This window comes from Amblyomma americanum, chromosome 6, assembly GCF_052857255.1.
Source record: "Amblyomma americanum isolate KBUSLIRL-KWMA chromosome 6, ASM5285725v1, whole genome shotgun sequence".
NCBI lineage: Eukaryota > Metazoa > Arthropoda > Arachnida > Ixodida > Ixodidae > Amblyomma > Amblyomma americanum.
This window is the reverse complement of record NC_135502.1, coordinates 96268-107871: the sequence shown is the minus strand read 5'-3', so window position 1 is coordinate 107871 and position 11604 is coordinate 96268. Positions and strand designations below refer to the sequence as shown.

The window sequence follows — 11604 nt, the reverse complement described above, 5'->3', positions numbered from 1 at the left end:
CATGGGAGAGGCCGACACGAACTGTATTGACTGCGGAGAGACAGAAACAGTTGAGCACCTGCTCTGTGAGTGCCCCGTTCATGCTAACGTGCGCTCCATAATGCGCGCCGAATACAGCAAGCTCGGCCTGCCCTCTGCCACCGCCGGCGACCCAGTCTTCCCTGAGGCATCGCCACACAAAAGGAAAGCTGCCCTGTCCGCTCTCGTCTCCTTCGTCGATGAGGCAGGCCTTCGCAGGCGCATCTAGTGTCACCCAAGTGCTTTGTGCTGCGTGCTGTGAACACAAACCTTCTGTGCATTGTGCCCCAGTGTGCTGAATTTTCACCATCGCGCGCTACATTGTGTGTGCCCGCAAACCCCTTTCCAGAGACTCTTTGGCGTCTCCACTTCCCCTCCTCCTGCACTAAAAAACATACTGTGATCAATGAGTGCATGGGTGTCTTCTGACTCACACCAGTGCGCGCTTCGCAATGTGTTCCCGCCCACTGTTTCTCGTGCCTGTGTATCGCGCTTTTCGTGCCGCATTCTGCCGTGCACTTGCCGCCCTTTCCGCCTTCTGACCCGTCCTCTATTCTATATCTTTAACTCCCCTCCCCTAACCCTGTGCAGTGCAGTGAAGGTGTTCTCCAAGAAACAGTTGCACGCCCTGCACACAATTTTTCGCCAACAACCAGAACCACTTACGACAGTTAAAAGGCAGAGCCTGGTGACACTCACGTGTTAGCGTGTCAGCAGGCACTGCAGTGTTAAAAATGTGGTGGAAGTAACGCCAAAATTTAGGCTTAGAAAGTCGGGCCATTAGCAACGTTGTCGTTTTTGCTATGAAAAATTGGGCCACTAACAACAGCGTACTGCGTCATTATTGCAAAGGGCCAGAGAGCGGTGGGTGCGAGTAGCCCTTATTTTAGTACTTTCTTTTTTATCTACGTAATGTAGCAACCAGCATTGGGAATTCAAAAACAGGAATTCTTAACATTCAGAGCTGCAACGGATATACATATGGCATGCAATGTTCCGCACCACCATGCAGGCTCTGAAATGAATTGCAGTGCATATTTATGTTTGTTTAATTCTGCGTGTGTGTGAGGAAGGTTCTCAAACATGCAATAAAGCTTCAGTAAGTGGACATTGGCATAGCTGCTGTGTCACTTGCCCATAAAGCCCTGGACGCGCATTAGTAGAGGTTTTCAGCCACATAGTCTCGGTGCATGCTCGCTGAGGCATAACATGTGCAATCAGGAAGAAAACAGTAGCACTGAAAATGCAAGACATTTGTCATGCAGTTGCATTTTTGTATTACAGCCGCATTGAAATTTAGTTGCGTGAGACAGTTGTTTATCATGGAAGTTTCTGCACTAAATATGCCCTAAGCCATAGCAAATATTGAACAAAAGCAGTTAATTCTGACAGGGGCATGTACCGACAGGAAAGCAGACTGTGCCTAGGAAAGGTCGTGAAGCTGGTAAGCACACAAAACTTTCAAGAGGAAGAATTCAACGTGCCGCATGTGCCAATTTTAGCACAGAAACTAAAATGCGGTCCCAGGTGAAAATTTCCTGCTGGGAATCTGCTGGTTTGTACTGGTCCCAGCAGCAACTTTGCTGGTTTCGGTCTGGGCCTGCTGGTCCCAGCAGCCCACTTGCTGGTTTTGGTCTGAACCTGCTGGTCCCAGCAGCACTACTTGCTGGTTTTGTGTTGGGAACTGGTCCCAGCAGCAACCTTGCTGGTTTTGGTGTCTGAGTCTGCTGGTCCCAGCAGCACCACTTGCTGGTTTTGTGTTGGCGGATTGGTCCCAGCAGCAACCTTGCTGGTTTTGTACTCGATCAACTGGTCCCAGCAGTAAACCTGCTGGTTTTGTACTCGGTCAACTGAAACATATTGTTGCTTTTAAAATCAAGTAGCCGGTCGTCAGAAGGGTTCTACTGGTCTTAGTAGAGAAGAAACCGGGTTTATATTGAGATTATTATTTACTTGCCTGGAGAAAAGCTGATCAGCTGGGAATTCAACCTGGCGTGTATTGGACCAGATGACCTAGCTAGTTGGAAACCAACTAGACATGACTAGTTTCATTCAGAAGGTGTGTATTAATAGCCATTTGGCAACTGCTTCAGCGCTTGAAACTTGAGTATTTATTGGGAGACAGGTGTAACTAAATAAAGAAACACAGTGACAAGCTTCTGCGACAAGCTCCATGCACGGCTAGCAGTAAAAGTGGAACTTCGCCTTGTGAATTCCAACTCCAACGCTTTTCTTAAAACGATACTTCGTCAATGGAAGATCATGCCTATCAAGAATATACAATATCAGTCTTTGAAGCGCTTTGATTGCCTTCCAAGACAATCCATACTCGATGGCAAAATTCACAGTCAGTGCAAGGAAGTCCTCAACAGTTAAATCACTGCATTGCGTCTGATCTGACGTCTCAGGGTGCTCGGAAAAGTCAGGCAGTTGCGTGTGATTGCTCGACGATGTAGGAGTTTCCGTAGGACCTGACCAATTATAGCTGCTGCCATAATCATCCCCATCATGATGCGTGGCCTGTGGTGATGTCAGCGCTGGTGAAGATGACCGCGTAGGACCTTGCTCTGGCGAAGTTAGCGTGTAAATCCTTGCGCTGGCGATGGTGGCGGCCGCGGAGATCCTTGCGCTGTTGACGTCGGGTGCGTATCCCCTTGCACTGGCGACGATTACCGCGTAGGCCCTTCAGCTGGAGACGGTGGGTGCGCAGACATCCGAAGATAACTTCTGGTGGAAGTCGGAAGACCAGCATCGCTGCCTGGGTCAAGACAACGCCGGTACCGCTTATTCCTGCGGCCCATTCTTTCAGCTCACTGTGACAATAATACCACGGCCACCATCCGAATAGCACTTGAACGTCGACCGAAGAGAAGCACTAGGCGGGGATTGCTGTTGCTGCTGCAGGATTTGGATATGGGGCTTTCTCTTTGTATCGGGCGGCCCTTACAAAAAAAAAAAAAACTCGTGTCCTAGCCTATTTTGCAGGAGGCCCTACAGTTACGGAAAATATACTAGTTCACTGCACTACAGTCGTCGAGTTGAACGAAGCGTCTAGTTGGATTTGGATTGGATTTAGACAACCTGGACTGGTGAAAATGCCGATGTGGCTATCCTTCAAGAGCTCATTGAACTGATTTACGAGTAAATTAGCACATTTAATTACATGAACATGCCACTAAAACTTAATAAGTAACTGTGTATCAATTGTGCTGTTTTAAACCAGTTTTGAAAAACTTGCTTACTGACTACCTTTTTTCTTGTCCGAAGTTTGTCGCGTCGATTTTTGGAGATAGCAACATTGGGTACTTGTTTACCTTTCTTTTCCCCTTTTTCCCTGTCTTCTCGGAGTGCACGGACGAGTATCGATCCCCGTCTCTCTGTTCTATCATACTGTGGCGGCTTTTAGCTTTTTAAATTACTTCGCTAATCCGAACTTATTCAGTTAATTAATCTGCGGCTGATCTGCGCTTGCAGAGTTATTAGTGATCCTTGGTGTGCATCACGCTCCACAGACACGTGCGATGTTTGCCGTTGTCAGGTTCGCGCACGATATAGATAAGAAGTTGTACGTGATTCCTGCAAAGGATATTACGAATTTCAACCCGAAAAACAACACAGACTTCAATACGCGGTCTGTGTATACCGCGTTCTGGAGAGATCCGCTGGACGGAAAGGACAGCAGTCACTACAGCACCCAAGTCCTGATGCTAGGAGGTAATGGCTCAGTTTTGTGCACCTTAATTGCATGAGATTTTGCCACGCGAACTGGGTTACTATAATATATGTGTGTGTATGTCTGAATTTCTCACTGCAGAGTCGGAGAAAGAAATCCAGGAAAGGATGAAAACAAAAAGACTTGCGATGCCAAAAATTCTAGATTCGCATGATTCTTCAGGTGAGACATGTGAAGAGGAAACAGCAGCCCAAAAGAAGAAGGTGTGCTTGCATTGTGCAGTGTTATATCTTGTTTGATTGTGCAATCTCGTGAAATTTAACCTGCGATGTGTTGTAGTGTATGCTTGTTGCAGCACATCCTGTGTTTTTAGTTTTTTCGTTCTTTAGAAGCAAAAGCGAACTCTGCTGGCATCCAAAAAAGCAGAGTATGATGAGACCATGCTAAAAAAAAATATGGACGATGCCAGAAGCAAAACACTGGCAGCTCAAAGCCGCGACAGCCGCCAAGTGGTAAGTAGTACGCCTGCTTAGCTATAAGCTGCCTTATAATTATCAGACACCTTTAAACGTCAGATTAAATCTGAAACCGTGAATGATAATTCTTTATAGGCCAAGAAGCGAGTTGGCTAAAGTTCTTTAGTTATTATAGCAAGTTGGGAGTTATGTGCACTATGCCCCTGCAATCACCTGCTGGATCCTACTGTCACACCCCTCCTTCCTTTCATATGGCAGCTATCTCTGCAACACCTTATTAACTGTTGTAAATACTTTTTTGCAGCCACGGTCAAGCACTGGGGTCTACAAAAGGGCGTGGACGTGGACCCCGTCGTAAAAAAACATCAACGGGATCCTCTGCGAGAAGATTCAAGATGTCGTAAAATCCAAGAGGAAGGATATGCAGTGAACTGTCCATTCACATGAGAATAACATGAGAATAAACATGCTAAACTGCACAAGACAAGTAGATCTTCTTGCCCTCTCCTGCTGTTGAGAACATGTAATGCATTAGTATGCGTCAAAGCAGCAAGTGGGAACCTGTGTCCAATGAGCTGTGTTTGCTCGGCAGTCTCGGATGAGCAGAACTGGCACGTTGGTTTAGCTTGGGTTCATCGAATTCTGCGTGAAGGAACTAGAACAATAGAAGTGACACCAATACCATACAGCTCTGTGTTGGTGGTATTTGCCTCGTTTCTACTGATCTTATTCTTTCACACATTTTGAGAGGTCAAAGCTCATTTCAATGCCTGCTGGCCCCACTAACACCTGCTGGTCCCAGCAACAACTGCTGGTCCCAGCAACGCCTGCTGGTCCCAGCAACGCCTGCTGGTCCCAGCAACGCCTGCTGGTCCCAGCAGCTCCTGCTGGTCCCAGCAGCTGCTGGGAATCTGCCAAAATCCCAGCAGTGTTGGGACCAGCAGATTCCCAGCAGGAAATTTTCACCTGGGGTGTACCTATTGCTTGCAGCCAAAGGCAGCTCACGTGATACCGCGCGGCAAGAAACCCATGCAGCTCCGATGCAGTGCACATGAAAGCTCTACAAAGACTGGAAAATGTGAAAAAAATTGTAAATTGTGGGACACGTCACGAAGCGACACATTGTCGGTGAGGGACGCCGTAGTGAAGGGATCTGGATTAATTTCGACCACCCGTAAGTCTGATATTTCACAGCACACTCCTGCCTTTCGCCTTCATCGAAAGGCGCGGCCGCGTTATTGAACCCGAGTCGTCGGCTCAGTCGCCTCGAGCGCTCCTGCGTACCACTGAACCGGCGCAACAGGTGTTGAAAAACTAGCGATATTCCTCCAAGGATTTGCATGATATAAGCTCTCTTCGCAGCCATTCTGTTACAAAAAGCGGTCGCTCGTAATGGGCAGCGGATGCTGGTACCGTACTGTATATCAAATATTCAGCTCCGCGCTGTAGCAGTCGCGATGCGACAATATATAACAGGCCAACTTGCAGCGAGTGAATGAAGCGTCCTAAACCACTGCCCAAACTTAAGCGCGAACAGACGACGCGCTCCGAAAAGTTCGCACTTGAATTTTTAATCAAGAATTACCCCGCATTGCCCGAAGGTGTTATAGCAGTATAGCAGGTTCCCGGATTCACGGATTGGCAAAAAAAAAAAAAACGTCTTCGTTTACAGCGCACACTTGAACCTCCGAAAGTCGATTCCACTGTTGCACAGTTTCAACAAAAAATGAATTCGCGAACAAGTTCGTCCTGGGACGGTACTCGCAAATTTTACAAGAATGGTCATGTCGTTTAGAAGCAGCAAGACTTTCCCACGTCAATAATAATAATAATAATAATAATAATAATAATAATAATAATAATAATAATAATAATAATAATAATAATAATAATTGGTTTAGGGGAAAGGAAATGGCGCAGTATCTGTCTCATATATCGTTAGACACCTGAACAACGCTGTAAGGGAAGGGATAAGGAGGGAGCGAAAGAAGAAATGAAGAATGAGGTGGTCTAGTGGAGGGCTCCGGAATAATTTCGACCACCTGGGGATCTTTAACGTGCACTGACATCGCACAGCACACGGGCGCCTTAGCGTTTTGCCTCCATAAAAACGCAGCCGGCACGGTCGGGTTCGAAACCGGGAACTCCGGATCAGTAGTCGAGCGCCCTAACCGCTGAGCCACCGCGGCGGGGCTTCCACGTCAAGACATTATTCATTTCTGTACAACTATCCCTGCGCCCGGCCGTACCTGCCCGAGACGAATCTTGCTGCCCTGTTGCGAATTTGCTCCAATTGCTGTGCAGTGTCCCAAACAGTAGAGGCGTATTAAATAAAGGGACGAACATAGGACAGAGAAAGTTTTGTTGAGATTTGGCCGTGGAAAATCATTAGCGGGAATTGAAAGAGCTTGGCAGCGCCGTAGTTACAAGCGCACATAACCGAAAGACCCGGAATACAGATTGAAGTACTCTATTCAATCCATGCGCCAACATGAGTAATGGTTGCGTTTAATTTTGCGATTAGTTTCTTTTTATAATGCAAATTAAAATGCAATTTTTGCGGGCATGTTGCTTCAGGGAATTTAGCATGTCATCTCTCTTGCATAAAAGTTTGTATAACAAGTGGAGAAACCTCTATGCCTAAAATAGACGTTAGCAAGAAGTTGCAGCGTTGCAAGTGCCCCCTGTTAAATGTTGCATAGGTACGAATTTTGTTTAATAAAGTGTGCCACACTAACAAATGTTAGTTTTTATTTGCGATCAGTTTAAATTACTTCAAATAAATTAGATTTTAGCCAGGCAGAATACGAGTAAAGCTTGGACCCCTGCAGTCAGTAGGGCTGCTTCAGACAATTCAAGTTGTCATCAATCTTGCATACTACTTTGTAAAATACATGGAGAGACAAACAAGACATAGCACATGGCAAGAAGTTCTTGCTTTGCATGTGCCCTCTGTTCAAAGTTGCAAAGGTAAGTAATTTTTAAATACAATCCGCCAACGCAAATAGTGTTTGAGTTTGCTATTAATAGTTTTTTTTTTACTGCAAATAAATCGTCCCTTTCGCAGGTAGATTGCTTAAGGCAATTTGGCTTGTCATCTCTCTTGCAGAGAAATATGTATAACATATGGATAAACAAAACAAAAATAACCCTTAGTAAGAAGTTGTAGTCCTGCTAGTGGCCTTTGATAAAAGTTGCAAAGGTACGTATTACCGAAAATATTGTCTGTTTTTATGTTACTATTAGTTTGTTTTTACTTATGGAAACTAAAAAAGAATTTAGGCAGATAGATACGTGGGACGTTTGTACTCCTGCTGTTAGCTGGGTTGCTTCAAACAATTAAACATCTCATATCTCTTGCATTCAACTTATTATACCAATGGAAAAACAAACACAACATTGCACATTGCAAGAAGTTGTTGTTTTGGAAGTGCCCTCTGTTCAAAGTTGCAAAGGTAAGTTTTTTTTACATCAAATCCGCCAAAGTAAATAATGCTTGCGCTTCAAAGTGCTTTAACTTGAATGGCATTTTGCAATCATAGCTACACTGGGCTACCAGTCGAGCATTTTCGGTACATGGCAGAGGCCAGTTGGGATTCAATATGTCGGAGTCTCTTAAGTTGTCTCCTCCCGGCGCTGGTTTTTAGACACCCACGGCCTTGTGGTTGTGTGCCGCCATCTATCAGCACGCTGCAAAACTGCGAGATTCCTCGCGGAACGTCCGGAGCATAAGACAAGCGGCGCCGTTGGTACTCCTACCTATTCTTACACCGTGCTCTCGGCCGTCACCGCGCTCTGTTGCCTAATATTTATAACGCGTAATCTTTAAGCAGCGACACCACAAACTGTGTACGCTCAGTGCGCGCGGCTGTGATATTTTGTTGCAGTGGGTGCCATCCCGTGTGGGAGTGCCAGGAAACGAAGCTGCTGACCGACTCGCCTAGGCAGTCCACTCCAACCCAGCAGGTCCAGTTTGTGAGGCTATCTCGGCCTTTGACGCAGCGCGTCACATACTACGCCACAAGGTTGCACTTTGCCACCCAGACCCCCGCGTCGCATCCGGCAAGCTCCCAAGGCCTGTCCCGTACACTGCCTTCGGACGCGCGGCATACTCTTTACTCCTGCACATCAGGATTGGTTGTGTCTTCACGGCAGACCGACGCCACCGCCTCATGGGAGAGGCCGACACAAACTGTATTGACTGCGTAGAGACAGAAACAGTTGAGCACCTGCTCTGTGAGTGCCCCGTTCATGCTAACGTGCGCTCCATAATGCGCGCCGAATACAGCAAGCTCGGCCTGCCCTCTGCCACTGCCGGCGACTCAGTCTTCCCTTAGGCATCGCCACACAAAAGGAAACCTGCCCTGTCCGCTCTCGTCTCCTTCGTCGATGAGGCAGGCCTTCGCAGGCGCATCTAGTGTCACCCAAGTGCTTTGTGCTGCGTGCTGTGAACACAAACCTTCTGTGCTTTGTGCCCCAGTGTGCTGAATTTTCACCATCGCGCGCTACATTGTGTGCCCGCAAACTTCTTTCCAGAGACTCTTTGGCGTCTCCACTTCCCCTCCTCCTGCACTAAGAAACATACTGTGATCAATGAGTGCATGGACGTCTTCTGACTCACACCAGTGCGCGCTTCGCAATGTGTGCCCGCCCACTGTTTCTCGTGCCTGTGTATCGCGCTTTTCGTGCCGCATTCTGCCGTGCACTTGCCGCCCTTTCCGCCTTCTGACCCGTCCTCTATTCTATATCTTTAACTCCCCTCCCCCAACCCTGTGCAGTGCAGTGAAGGTGTTCTCCAAGAAACAGTTGCACGCCCTGCACACAAATTTTTCGCCAACAACCAGAACCACTTACGACAGTTAAAAGGCAGAGCCTGGTGACACTCCCGTGTCAGCGTGTCAGCAGGCACTGCAGTGTTAAAAATGTGGTGGAAGTAACGCCAAAATTTAGGCTTAGAAAGTCGGGCCATTAGCAACGTTGTCGTTTTTGCTATGAAAAATCGGGCCACTAACAACAGCGTACTGCGTCATTATTGCAAAGAGCCAGAGAGCGGTGGGTGCGAGTAGCCCGAGTTTTTTTCTTGGTGGCGGCGAGTGGGCTTTCGAGGTGATGTGCTCGGCTTTGCCTTGCGTCTGAAAGTCGCCTCGCCTCGCCTCGCAGCGGTACACACTCATTGACGATTTCTTCTGGATGTGTCGAATCGCCGTTTAGCGGAAATTTTTCTCTTCAAAGCTAGTGCAGTGATGCGGAGCGATCGGGCTGTGCGGCACCGAGCCGTCGTTTTCTGCAGCAGCCTACTGCATCCTTTCGAACTATGCAGACACGCAGAGGCTTTCAGCGTTTTCCACGTTGCCCTGCTGTGTGTCAAAAGGAAGTTTGCGTAGCAGGCATAGAATAACACCGAGCGGCACGCTTTTGCGATCGTATTCCTCGGCGTCGGAAGGGCTGCCGGGCTCTACGCCCGTGCGAGGGGAACGACTGCGGCGGGCTGCGCGGTTTCGAGACACCTTATTTCTCGAAACCCTTAAAATAACGGTCGTCCGGCCACTGCAGCCCGCAACGGCTCAGCGCTCTGCACTTGATCCCATTGCATTCGCTCGATCTTGTGTGTCTGAAATGGATCACCTTGCGCTTTGGTGTATATATTAATTGCGCAGTACCGACTGCTGCAACGCTAAACGCTCACCGTAAAATGCTTCTCTCTGTTACGCTCGCTTATTCTCGCTGGAATTTCACTCAGAGATGTTATACGACAGTATATACCAAGCTTATAAATCCGCGTCGTCCGGAGCGCAGGTGCCCCCCCCCCCAAGTAGTATTCGCACAGTGCGAGTTTAGCACTGCAAAACTATGTATATATAGATTAAGTGAAAAACCTCTCTGAATGCGCCGCTGCCATGCGCGCGAGAGCAGATGAACCCTGTACAATACGCGCGCATGCAACTCAGCTTCAGTAGCATGGGGCTATTAATTGTTAACCCCGCAGCTTCGCGGTCGGACCAAACCTAGCTCTGTCATACAGTTATTCTGCAGCATAACTTCAACGGTGCTCACCTAGTCGGTATTCTCAGTCACCCGATAAATATCAACTTGGCTAACATATATGCACTTCAGAATAAACGATACAGCGTAGCCGATACGACCTAGCTGTGCAAGTTGCACCACCTTTCTCAACCTTGTTTACAAATCCCCAAAATATTGCTGCAGGAACTAAGGTGGAAATGGTTCTTCTTGGTCATATAAGCAAGAGGCCCCGTTGACCTACCTTAGTCTCCACCTCTTGTTGAAAGGATTTCATCAGTTCGTGCTGGCCTGCAGGGCCTGTTTACACAGTTTTGTGCATGTCCAAATGTATAATAGTGAAAGTAGAGCAGTGACACTATGTTGCATAGTCAGAAACATTTATTTGGGCTCTTGACCAACCAATACGGCCAGTAAGCAAATATAGGAGGCATTATTTACATTATCAGCGTGCAATCAAACAATAGTTAAATATACATGCTAAATGCTATGCACAAAAAAAGGGGGGATTCAGGGTTTACTAACCAGTCATTGACGAGTGTGAGCTGACCAAAACATTTATCTGCAAAAACTAGCAGAGGATTCAGACTGAGGACTTATGACTATTGCAAGATTAAACTACTGGCCGCAGTACATAGCCAGAACCCTCCTGAAATGATAACCCCTTCCCCCGCTCTCCCAAATGATGCTCCACTGGACATGCATTCTTTTGCCTCACAGTTTCGGAAAGAAACTCGGTAGCTATATGCCCGCTACTGGCCCTTAAACTGGGTAAGCTTCCTAAAAATTTGTCGCACATGGCTATCCTGGAAGCTTTCTGTGACCTTTTTGCCTACGTGATAGAGCCTATGTTTAAAAAGCACCCTGCAATGCTCTGCACTAGAAGGACATAATGATTCTCAAGCGGAAACATGTGGCCATGAAGCTCCAGAAACAGATCGTTGCTGGAATGAAACCAAAACTTCATGCACAAGGTTAGTTAACAAAGTTCTTGATGACAGGCTTTTACCGTGCAATGGCAATCGAACAAGAGACTCAGATTTACGACAGATTTTAATTACACTCTCTCTCTGATGGGTAGCTCAGCCCTCCGCTACTTTTTCTCTGAATGAAAGAGTATGTGTCACCCTGTGGTCGAGATGCAAACAACGCTACCGCGCACTGGTCACACATCAGCTTAGTATGCAACTTGTGTGAAACGTAACCAGCCAGGTACGTCACTACTCTGTCTCCCCATTCAGTATTATGCTCTGGATGTGAGATACAGTCGTGATCTCTGGCTATTTGGTGCTGCGCAGCAGTGTCCGCATTCAAGATGCGCCTTTTGCCTTTTGACGCGTTTAGTGTCTCAGTTGCTGAAGCAATAATAGCACTACCGCACGACAAGATTGCTGCAGTTTCTAAAGGCAGGCAGTT

The 11604-nt window shown here is 47.3% G+C and overlaps 1 long non-coding RNA gene across 1 annotated transcript; it reads left to right on the top strand.

Moving 5' to 3' along the window:
* Nucleotides 1-1539: 1539 nt before the first annotated feature.
* LOC144136174 (uncharacterized) lies at nt 1540-5132 on the top strand. The gene is made up of 3 exons (XR_013315570.1): nt 1540-3732; nt 3833-4203; nt 4472-5132. It is a non-coding gene; the product is annotated as an uncharacterized LOC144136174 (long non-coding RNA).
* The last annotated feature ends 6472 nt before the right edge of the window (nt 5133-11604 follow it).